Below are 10,292 nucleotides of genomic sequence, written 5' to 3'. Positions count from 1 at the left end.
GACTAATGAAGTTGAGCATTGTTTAAGATGCTTCTCTGCCATCCGAAGTTCTTCAGGTGAAAATTCTTTGTTTAACTCTGTACTCCATTTTTTAATAGGGTTATTTGGTTTTCTTGAGTTTAACTTCTTGAGTTCTTTATATATATTGGATATTAGGCCTCTATCTGATGTAGGGTTGGTGAAGATCTTTTCCCAATTTGTTGGTTGGTGATTTGTCCTTTTGATGGTGTCCTTTGTCTTACAGAAACTTTGTAATTTTATGAGGTCCCATTTGTCAATTCTTGATCTTAGGGCATACGCTATTGGTGATATGTTCAGAAACTTTCCCCCTGTACCGATGTCCTCAAGGGTCTTCCCCAGTTTCTTTTCTATTAGAGAAGCTTGCTTTTGAATAGGAAAATAGGAGGAGTTGCAGAGCAAGCAGTGGGAACTCCCTAGTCCCTGGCCTGAGAGGTAATAGAAGAGGTCTCCAAGCTGCTACAATCCCCATACTGCCTGAATGCCAGAAAATGCTGAGGCTAGGAAGCTGGGTGGAATTGATCATCTTTTTGTGGCCACTCTCCTGAGTTTGGAAGATTCCAGTTTAGAGTACCAAACTAAGATGAACAAGCCCTGTGACTGTAAAAACTACAGCCTTACTGGCCAGGCTTGTACTCTTGATGATAAGTGACCACCACATGGCCAGCTTACAGTGCTCCTAGTTTGGGGCATCCCAACACTGAGAAACTGTACAATCCACACAGCCACTCCCACTACAGCCTTCATTCAGGCTTTGTTCCTTCAGCACTCATTCTGGCTAAGCTGATGGTGGCAGGCGTCTTGGACTCTAGTCCCAAAGCTTAGCTGGTTTATTCTTAGCTTAGCACAATTGACCCTAGTCCTAGCTCCTTAACTGATTTATCCATTTTTTTCATCAGGCAAAAACACATGGCCTTTATTTGGCTAAATGACAGAAGCCAAAACAACTCTGCACAAAGTATTAGACAGTAACATGATACACAAAACTAGAAGACAAACTCCGTATTGACACTGATGATGCCAAGGGTGACTCTTTACAACAGTGTTTTCTGTTCGGAAGCCTCGATGCAAAACACCCAACCAACCAACTCTAACTATTCAGAACAGTCAGTTTCTCCAATGGGGTGGAAAGTGCTCACTTCAAACCTTGTGAAACCCAACCTGGGTCATCTAAATATTAATCCTGGCATTTCTGTTCTCTATTCCAATCTCATATCAACAAAAAGTTAGAGAGTTAACCTTTAATAGTTTAAGTCCAAGAACATGACCTACTTATTTATTTTGAAAATAGAAGCTAGGGACCATTCTTTATCCCATGATAATCTATTCTGTGAGAGAAAACAATCATTGTTATAACTTTGAAAAATACCTTTAAAAATACTTATATTGGTATGTTTTTTTAAATGTTATTCTTAAAATATTGTAAAGGAAGCTTTCTTTGAGCTGTGTGGGTTCAATTTTGATGCATCTATGCTGACAGAAATCTAGAAGGTGTGGCTTAGTGAGATTAAACCAAAGAAAGAAATGAATTGATTTGGAAAAGGACTGAAAGGTTGATAAAGAAGAGATTTCAAATACAACAGGCTCCAGAATGTGAGTTACACAAGTGAACGGGGGGGGGGGGGGGGTTGCTGGAGACAGTGACAAAGCACTTGAAAGAGCCACTGTGGAGGGTCATCCTGGGCAGCTGGTCAGATGAGCAGCCTCAAGAATAACTAAGGTGCTGCTGAGAAAAGTCCCTAGCTTCTATTTTCAATCTTTCTCATTAGCTTTTCGACCTCCTCAACTCCACCTCTTCCTCACATAAGGGTCTCTGGCTCAGCTCCCATGAGAGGTTACCATGGCACTGGTGATCCATTTCTACAATCTCTATCTCTAAGTGGCAACCTCTATTTTCAGTCTCCTGCCTATGTCAAAGTTAACTGCTGCACTGGCTCCTCAACACCAGCTACAGGGCTCCTGTCTTCAGCCTCCTCCTATGGCATAGAGGCTGTGAGGCCAAACAACTTATGGTTCTCCCTGCCCTTCCATGATGCTACTTTCTTGTAGAGAAATAGCTCTATAGCTCAGGTTGCACAAGAGGTGTAGATTACAGTCATAGATACAGCATTTCACAGCTTACCCATATTTAACTAGATACACGTAGCTGATGGTACAGTCTCAACAGCACCTTTTTCTAGCACTGAAGAGGGCATTGACCCTCAAGTACCTACCATGAAGCCATACCCACAGCATTTTTGCTTACATCTAAACTGTCCGAGAGTCTGAGTGTTAAGAGATAGTGAATCTGAGCATAGGCTAGTCCTAGCTGGATTACATACCTTGTCAGCATAGATGCTCTGATGTTTGGGACCCAGACAGTATACTTGAGTGCCCACATGGGCGTAAATCACACATGAGCAGCTCCCTTTGCATTTCCACAGGGCACACCTAGGTGACATGCACTAATAGAACAAGCAGGTGAGCACCAGCAGTGACATTACCACTTCTATATTCCTGGAAGAAAAAGGCAGAAACGGATCTCCAAAGAAAAGACTAAAGTAGAAAAGTTAAAATGAGCCACACAGTAATACATGTGAGAAAAGACTGATTTCAGCAGGTTCAGAGATAGGATTCCAGGCCATAAGGATCAGATCTGAGTGAAAGCAGTGCTTCATAAGGAGTTAGCAATGGCATTTCCACAGGCCACTGGGATACCAGTTGTGCCTCTTTGCCTCTCTCCTCTGCTCATCTTTGCCTGACAGATAGTTTAGGAGCCTAGATAGTTCTGCTGTGCAGGCACTGTATGGTGCTAGCCTCAGACCCTTAGGCAGTAGCACAACTTCTACCAGAGAGTGTCTAGGGAAGACTGTAAAATCCTCATAGTCCCAGCATGGACCAGTGAGGAGGTACAAGGAAAAAGAAAATGTGGTTTTCTTTGTTGAAAACATAAAAGCTCCACCTCCACAAGGGGTCTTTATGAGTGACAACTAGTAGGTCCTGGATATAAACGATTTTGCCCTAAATCCTGCTACAGGATAACTGATGGCAATGAACTTGCTGGGCCATGTAGTGACACGGGTGCCAGGGAACTGAAAACACCAGCTCCTGTTCAATAGTAAGTGTTGAGAATCAGTACTCTTCCATTTGAAATTCTGTTTCCTCTTGGGGCCACCAGGCACAGGTAGACAAGAGGGCATGGCCTCTGTGTGCTAGCAGTTTTAATCCATGCCTGTTGCTTCTGGAGGAGCACTGGAGGAAGCCCCTGACTGGTGCAGCTCTTAGAGCAAAGAGTCTCCATGAGATACTCATTTGACCCAAGAATATTCTAAGACAAGAAGTTGAGGAGCTTCAAAGATCAAAGTGTTTCCTGGTGCTTTTGCCTGTATGATCTGCAAAAGTCTAACTGCTGAATATGGCAATAAACAACATGGGTCAACGAATGAGTCAAGGGCAAGCTGCAAACACTTACAAAGCATCCTTTGGACAAAACTGGGTGAGTTGCTGAGAGGGTAGCTGCAGGCTGAGGGATGCATGCCCAGCAGAAACAACCTCAACTCACCTTGCACTAGTTTACCCTGCTCCTCTCTCCAAACACAATAGTCCTCAGTGTCCCTTCCTTCACAGGTGGGGTGAAGAAAAGAGATTAACAAGCTCCCAAATAATTGGGCAACAGAATTTTCTGAGAAGATGAACACAGCAGAAAAACTGCGATTGATGCTCTGTGGTTTGGTTCCATCCCCATCAGTGTCTTCATAGACCCCATTGGGTCCAATAAGAAACTCCTCAGAGAGTAAGAATAGTTAGGCTCAGATCTCTTCCTTCACACAGCCATGCTGACACATGGATAGGCAGAACACTCAAGGAATCTGGAGCTAATTCTACTTTGAGATTTTTTTTCTTTAGGGAAGTTAAAATTATGATAGTCCCCAAATTGCCAATCAGCATGGCTCCCTGTTAGAAGGGTCGGGCAAGCCACTTTGCTCCAGAACAGAAGGCAAGCACTAGGAAGAAAGGCCTCTGGGCATTCCACACTTCCTTCTTCTGCCCACTCCTCAGGGGCAAAAGCTTAGTTCTACTTAATATATTTGAAAGAATACTTTTTAAAAAAAATTAATAAAAATGACAATTTCTCTGTCAACATTACATGAGTATAAACAGTAAGGCAAAGTTCTGGAGAGGGAAGATGGATACAGAGCAGTCTTCTAAGGTGTAGGCAGCCTCCTTGGTGTGGCTGAGACTGTCTCAAGGCACAGGCTGTTTTGGTTCCCCATTCCCAGATCTTCTTGCCCCGTTTGTCTTTTCTTTGTAGATGTCCTTAGGTTTAGTGTTGGGATCGCAAAATGGAATTTGACAGAGAGCTTCTGGAGGGGACAGGCAGGGAGAGAGAGAGGGAACAGGGATGAAAAGTTAGTCCTCTTCATCCTCACTGATGTCATAGGTTACAGCCTTGCACCTAGAGAGACTTGCTGGGGGGATGGGGGGTGGAAGATGGGGAAGTCTTGCCAGAGAAAGATCACAGAAAGGAGAGGGAAGGGAAGTGCTTGTGAGTAGGGCTGCTGCTAGGACTCTGCTTGAAACTGAAGGCCTGCAGCATCTGACCTTTTCCCTCTTTCAGCATGTGCTTCAGTGCTCCTTCAGGACCAAACATTTCCAGGAAACTTCCAGTGAATTCTCGGGACTTCTCCCACTTCTGGATGAGGTCGATGCTATTCTCTCCCACCTTCTGATCTTTCCTCCACATCTTTCACCTTCTTCTTTATCAACTCATTCTTGCAAGTGCTATTTCTTCGCATTGATAAAGCTCACACTGAGCTCCTTGTCAGTGTAGCCCCTCTGTAGGTTCTGTCTTGCATACACATCATAGTCACGGACAATTCAGGTGATGATGTCTGATGTGGAGATATATTCTGTCCTCTATGTGAAAGCAAACATGCCTGCTTCCTTGATGTGCTTATACACATCATCACTCCCTGCAGAAAAATAGGGAATATCGTCATGGGCGACGAAATCAATCTGGTGCTCTGCCAGGAACTCAGGCATCAAAGACCAGGGGGCATTCCTCACCATGAGTGCTGCACCGTGTCATAGCGCTCATTCTTGTTCATCAAAGACCTTGAAGTTGTGTGAACCCATCACTGAAGACTCCCACGATTAGATATGTATTAGGGAAAAGGTTCTTCACTTGCATCAGAGCCCAGGCATGACCAGAGTGAAATAAATTAAATATTCCATCCGCATAAACTCTCACAAGCTGCTCATAAGGAGTTTCCCTGTAGGCTTCTTCCATATTCACCCTGACATAGGGCTTATTAAAGTCAACTCCAATTTCACCAGAAAACGGAGCTGGCTGCCATAAACCAACTGTGCAGCGCTGCACTTTGGAAGGAATTCCATCTTCCTCTGTTTCTCCATTAGGGCCAAGTGCCTCTTTTCTCCTATTCCTCGAATTGACTTTAGCTGAATTCTGTGCATCCATCTTTTAACTCAACTCCTCTAGGCTCTGGTCCCCTCCAATTCCTTTCCCCACCCTGTATCACCTACTAGTGAAGTCAAATAGGTTGCAGGGAGTTGTTCCCCCTTCTGCCCCCACTTTTTAACTGTCTTGTGTGTAGCATCTTTATTAAAGTACTTTTCTTCCAGTTGTAATGAATTCTCCTGTGTTCTGTGAATTGTTTCTGTCAAAACACAACAGTAATGACGTTCTGTGTTCTCCTGTACAAATAAAGCAATTTCAAAGCAGGGCATACTGAATGGCTTTAGAAAATGACATCATTTATGAGAAAAATTCTTGTTGTCTTCTTAAAAACATATCTTTAACACCTACATAAGGCTAATTCTATGAACAGGAAACAAAACACTTTTTCATAATTATCATTGAGAGTAACCCACAGGTATGCACATTTACCTGTCTTTAGTGTAGTATCTATTAAAGTACTTTTCTTCCAGCTATAATGAATTGTCCTGTGTTCTGTGAATCGTTTCTGTCAAAACACAAGACAGTAATGATGTACTGTGTTCTCCTATATAAATAAAGCAATTCCAAAGCATGGCATCCTGAATGGCTTTAGAAAATGATGTCATTTATGAGGAAAATTCTTGTTGTCTTCTTAAGAATGTATCTTTAATGCTTATTGAACAATACCTGTATCTGAGAACAGAACACAAAACACTCCTCTGGTTATTATCATATAGTGTAACCCTCAGACATGCACATTTTACTGACTTTTGTGTAGCATCTTTTTTTTTTTAATTTTTTTTTATTCGATATAATTTATTTACATTTCAAATGATTTCCCCTTTTCTAGCCCCCCCCCACTCCCCGAAAGTCCCATAAGCCCCCTTCTCTTCCCCTGTCCTCCCTCCCACCCCTTCCCAGTTCCCCGTTCTGGTTTTGCCAAATACTGTTTCACTGAGTCTTTCCAGAACCAGGGACCACTCCTCCTTTCTTCTTGTATCTCATTTGATGTGTGGATTATGTTTTGGGTATTCCAGTTTTCTAGGTTAATAACCACTTATTAGTGAGTGCATACCATGATTCACCTTTTGAGTCTGGGTTACCTCACTTAGTATGATGTTCTCTAGCTCCATCCATTTGCCTAAGAATTTCATGAATTCATTGTTTCTAATGGCTGAATAGTACTCCATTGTGTAGATATACCACATTTTTTGCATCCACTCTTCTGTTGAGGGATACCTGGGTTCTTTCCAGCATCTGGCAATTATAAATAGGGCTGCTATGAACATAGTAGAGCATGTATCCTTATTACATGGTGGGGAATCCTCTGGGTATATGCCCAGGAGTGGTATAGCAGGATCTTCTGGAAGTGAGGTGCCCAGTTTTCGGAGGAACCGCCAGACTGATTTCCAGAGTGGTTGTACCAATTTGCAACCCCACCAGCAGTGGAGGAGTGTTCCTCTTTCTCCACACCCTCTCCAACACCTGCTGTCTCCTGAATTTTTAATCTTAGCCATTCTGACTGGTGTAAGATGAAATCTTAGGGTTGTTTTGATTTGCATTTCCCTAATGACTAATGAAGTTGAGCATTTTTTAAGATGCTTCTCCGCCATCCGAAGTTCTTCAGGTGAGAATTCTTTGTTTAACTCTGTACCCCATTTTTTAATAGGGTTGTTCGGTTTTCTGGAGTCTAACTTCTTGAGTTCTTTATATATATTGGATATTAGCCCTCTATCTGATGTAGGATTGGTGAAGATCTTTTCCCAATTTGTTGGTTGCCGATCTGTCCTCTTGATGGTGTCCTTTGCCTTACAGAAACTCTGTAACCTTATGAGGTCCCATTTGTCAATTCTTGCTCTTAGAGCATACGCTATTGGTGTTCTGTTCAGAAACTTTCTCCCTGTACCGATGTCCTCAAGGGTCTTCCCCAGTTTCTTTTCTATTAGCTTCAGAGTGTCTGGCTTTATGTGGAGGTCCTTGATCCATTTGGATTTGAGCTTTGTACAAGGAGACAAGGATGGATCAATTCGCATTCTTCTGCATGCTGACCTCCAGTTGAACCAGCACCATTTGTTGAAAAGGCTATCTTTTTTCCATTGGATGTTTTCAGCCTCTTTGTCGAGGATCAAGTGGCCATAGGTGTGTGGGTTCATTTCTGGATCTTCAATCCTGTTCCATTGATCCTCCTGCCTGTCACTGTACCAATACCATGCAGTTTTTAACACTATTGCTCTGTAGTATTGCTTGAGGTCAGGGATACTGATTCCCCCAGATTTTCTTTTGTTGCTGAGAATAGTTTTAGCTATCCTGGGTTTTTTGTTATTCCAGATGAATTTGATAATTGCTCTTTCTAACTCTGTGAAGAATTGAGTTGGGATTTTGATGGGTATTGCATTGAATCTGTATATTGCTTTTGGCAAAATGGCCATTTTAACTATATTGATTCTACCGATCCATGAGCATGGGAGGTTTTCCCATTTTTTGAGGTCTTCTTCCATTTCCTTCTTCAGAGTCTTGAAGTTCTTGTCATACAGATCTTTCACATGTTTGGTAAGAGTCACCCCAAGATACTTTATACTGTTTGTGGCTATTGTGAAGGGGGTCATTTCCCTAATTTCTTTCTCAGCCTGCTTATCCTTTGAGTATAGGAAGGCCACTGATTTGCTTGAGTTGATTTTATAACCTGCCACTTTGCTGAAGTTGTTTATCAGCTGTAGGAGCTCTCTAGTGGAGTTTTTTGGGTCACTTAGGTAGACTATCATGTCGTCTGCAAATAATGATAGTTTGACTTCCTCCTTTCCAATTTGTATCCCTTTGACCTCCTTATGTTGTCGAATTGCCCGAGCTAGTACCTCAAGTACAATATTGAAAAGATAAGGAGAAAGGGGGCAGCCTTGTCTGGTCCCTGATTTCAGTGGGATTGCTTCAAGTTTCTCTCCATTTAGTTTGATGCTGGCTACCGGTTTGCTGTATATTGCTTTTACTATGTTTAGGTATGGGCCTTGAATTCCTGTTCTCTCCAAGACTTTAAGCATGAAAGGATGCTGAATTTTGTCAAATGCTTTTTCAGCATCCAATGAAATGACCATGTGGTTTTGTTCTTTGAGTTTGTTTATGTAGTGGATTGTATTGATGGATTTCCGTATATTGAACCAACCCTGCATTCCCGGGATAAAGCCTACTTGATCATGGTGGATGATCGTTTTGATGTGTTCTTGGATTCGGTTGGCAAGAATTTTATTGAGTATTTTTGCATCGATGTTCATAAGGGAAATTGGTCTGAAGTTCTCTTTCTTTGTTGGATCTTTGTGTGGCTTTGGTATCAGCGTAATTGTGGCTTCGTAGAAGGAATTGGGTAGTGTTCCTTCTGTTTTTATTTTGTGGAAGAGTTTGAAGAGTATTGGTGTTAACTCTTCTTTGAAGGTCTGGTAGAATTCTGCACTGAAACCATCTGGTCCTGTGCTTTTTTTGGTTGGAAGACTTTCTATGACTCCTTCTATTTCTTTAGGCTTTATGGGACTGTTTAGATGGTCTAGTTGGTCCTGATTTAATTTTGGTATTTGGTATCTGTCAAGGAAATTGTCCATTTCCTCCAGATTCTCCAGTTGTGTTGAGTACAGGCTCTTGTAGTAGGATCTGATGATTTTTTGGATTTCCTCAGTTTCCGTTGTTATATCTCCCTTTTCATTTCTAAGTTTGTTAATTTGGATACTTTCTCTGTGCCCTTTGGTCAGTCTGGCTAAGGGTTTATCTATCTTGTTGATTTTCTCAAAGAACCAGCTCCTGGTTTTGTTGATTTTTTGTATGGTTCTCTTTGTTTCTTCTTGATTGATTTCGGCCCTGAGTTTGATGATTTCCTGCCTTCTACTCCTCCTGGGTGAAATAGCTTCTTTTTGTTCTAGGGCTTTCAGGTGTGTCATTAAGCTGGTAATGTATGCTCTCTCCATTTTCTTTTTGGAGGCACTCAGGGCTATGAGTTTTCCTCTTAGCACTGCTTTCATTGTGTCCCATAGATTTGGGTATGTTGTGTTTTCATTTTCATTGTGTTCTAAAAAGTCTTTAATTTCTTTCTTTATTTCTTCCTTGACCAAGGTATCATTGAGTAGAGTATTGTTCAATTTCCACGTGTATGTGGGTTTTCTATTGTTTCTGTGTAGCATCTTTTTTTAATTTTAATTTAAATATTATATTCACCACAATATATATTTTATACTAATCATAAAAATGATGGACATGTTATTAAATGAACATAAAAAGATAAAGTCTTTTTGTTTATGTGTTTGTTTGTTGTTAATAGAGCTTAAAATCTTGGCTCTTACTATGGTAGAAACTCAAAATAACAATTTTTAGACATTGGAGTTCATCACAATAAGGCTATACTTCTTTTTTTTATTGTTATTTTTTTATTCGATATAATTTATTTGCATTTCAAATGATTTAATAAGGCTATACTTCAATGTTCCTCACATCACCAAAGGATTTTATCTCTACAGTAGCTAAGCTAAGAGTTGACAGTTCTGCTACAACAGAGAATGAATAGTAGGCACAATTATTTGCATGCAGATTTCCTGCTATGATCAAAGCTATTTGACTTGAGTGATTGTCATCATTCTCAGCCCACAGGGAACAGGATACATTCATTTAAGAAATGCTGTCTGTCATCTTACCCCACACAATAATTGTGGGAGACTTAAACACACCATTCTCTTCAATGGACAGATCAGGGAGACACAAACTAAATGGGGTCACAGTGAACAGAAGTTTTGTACCAAATGGAATTAATAGATATCTATAGAACATTTCATCCTAAATCAAAAGCACCTCTTCTTCTCCAAAA

General features: G+C 41.2%; 1 pseudogene; it reads right to left on the bottom strand.

Annotated features, from left to right (window-relative positions):
- Positions 1 to 4,407: 4,407 nt before the first annotated feature.
- LOC127671959 (choline-phosphate cytidylyltransferase A-like) lies at positions 4,408 to 5,476 on the bottom strand (annotated as a pseudogene).
- Positions 5,477 to 10,292: the final 4,816 nt, after the last annotated feature.

This window comes from Apodemus sylvaticus, chromosome 21 (assembly GCF_947179515.1).
Source record: "Apodemus sylvaticus chromosome 21, mApoSyl1.1, whole genome shotgun sequence".
NCBI classification, from domain to species: Eukaryota; Metazoa; Chordata; class Mammalia; order Rodentia; family Muridae; genus Apodemus; species Apodemus sylvaticus.
The sequence above is the reverse complement of the archived record's forward strand: the minus strand, read 5'-3'. Positions and strand labels throughout refer to the sequence as shown.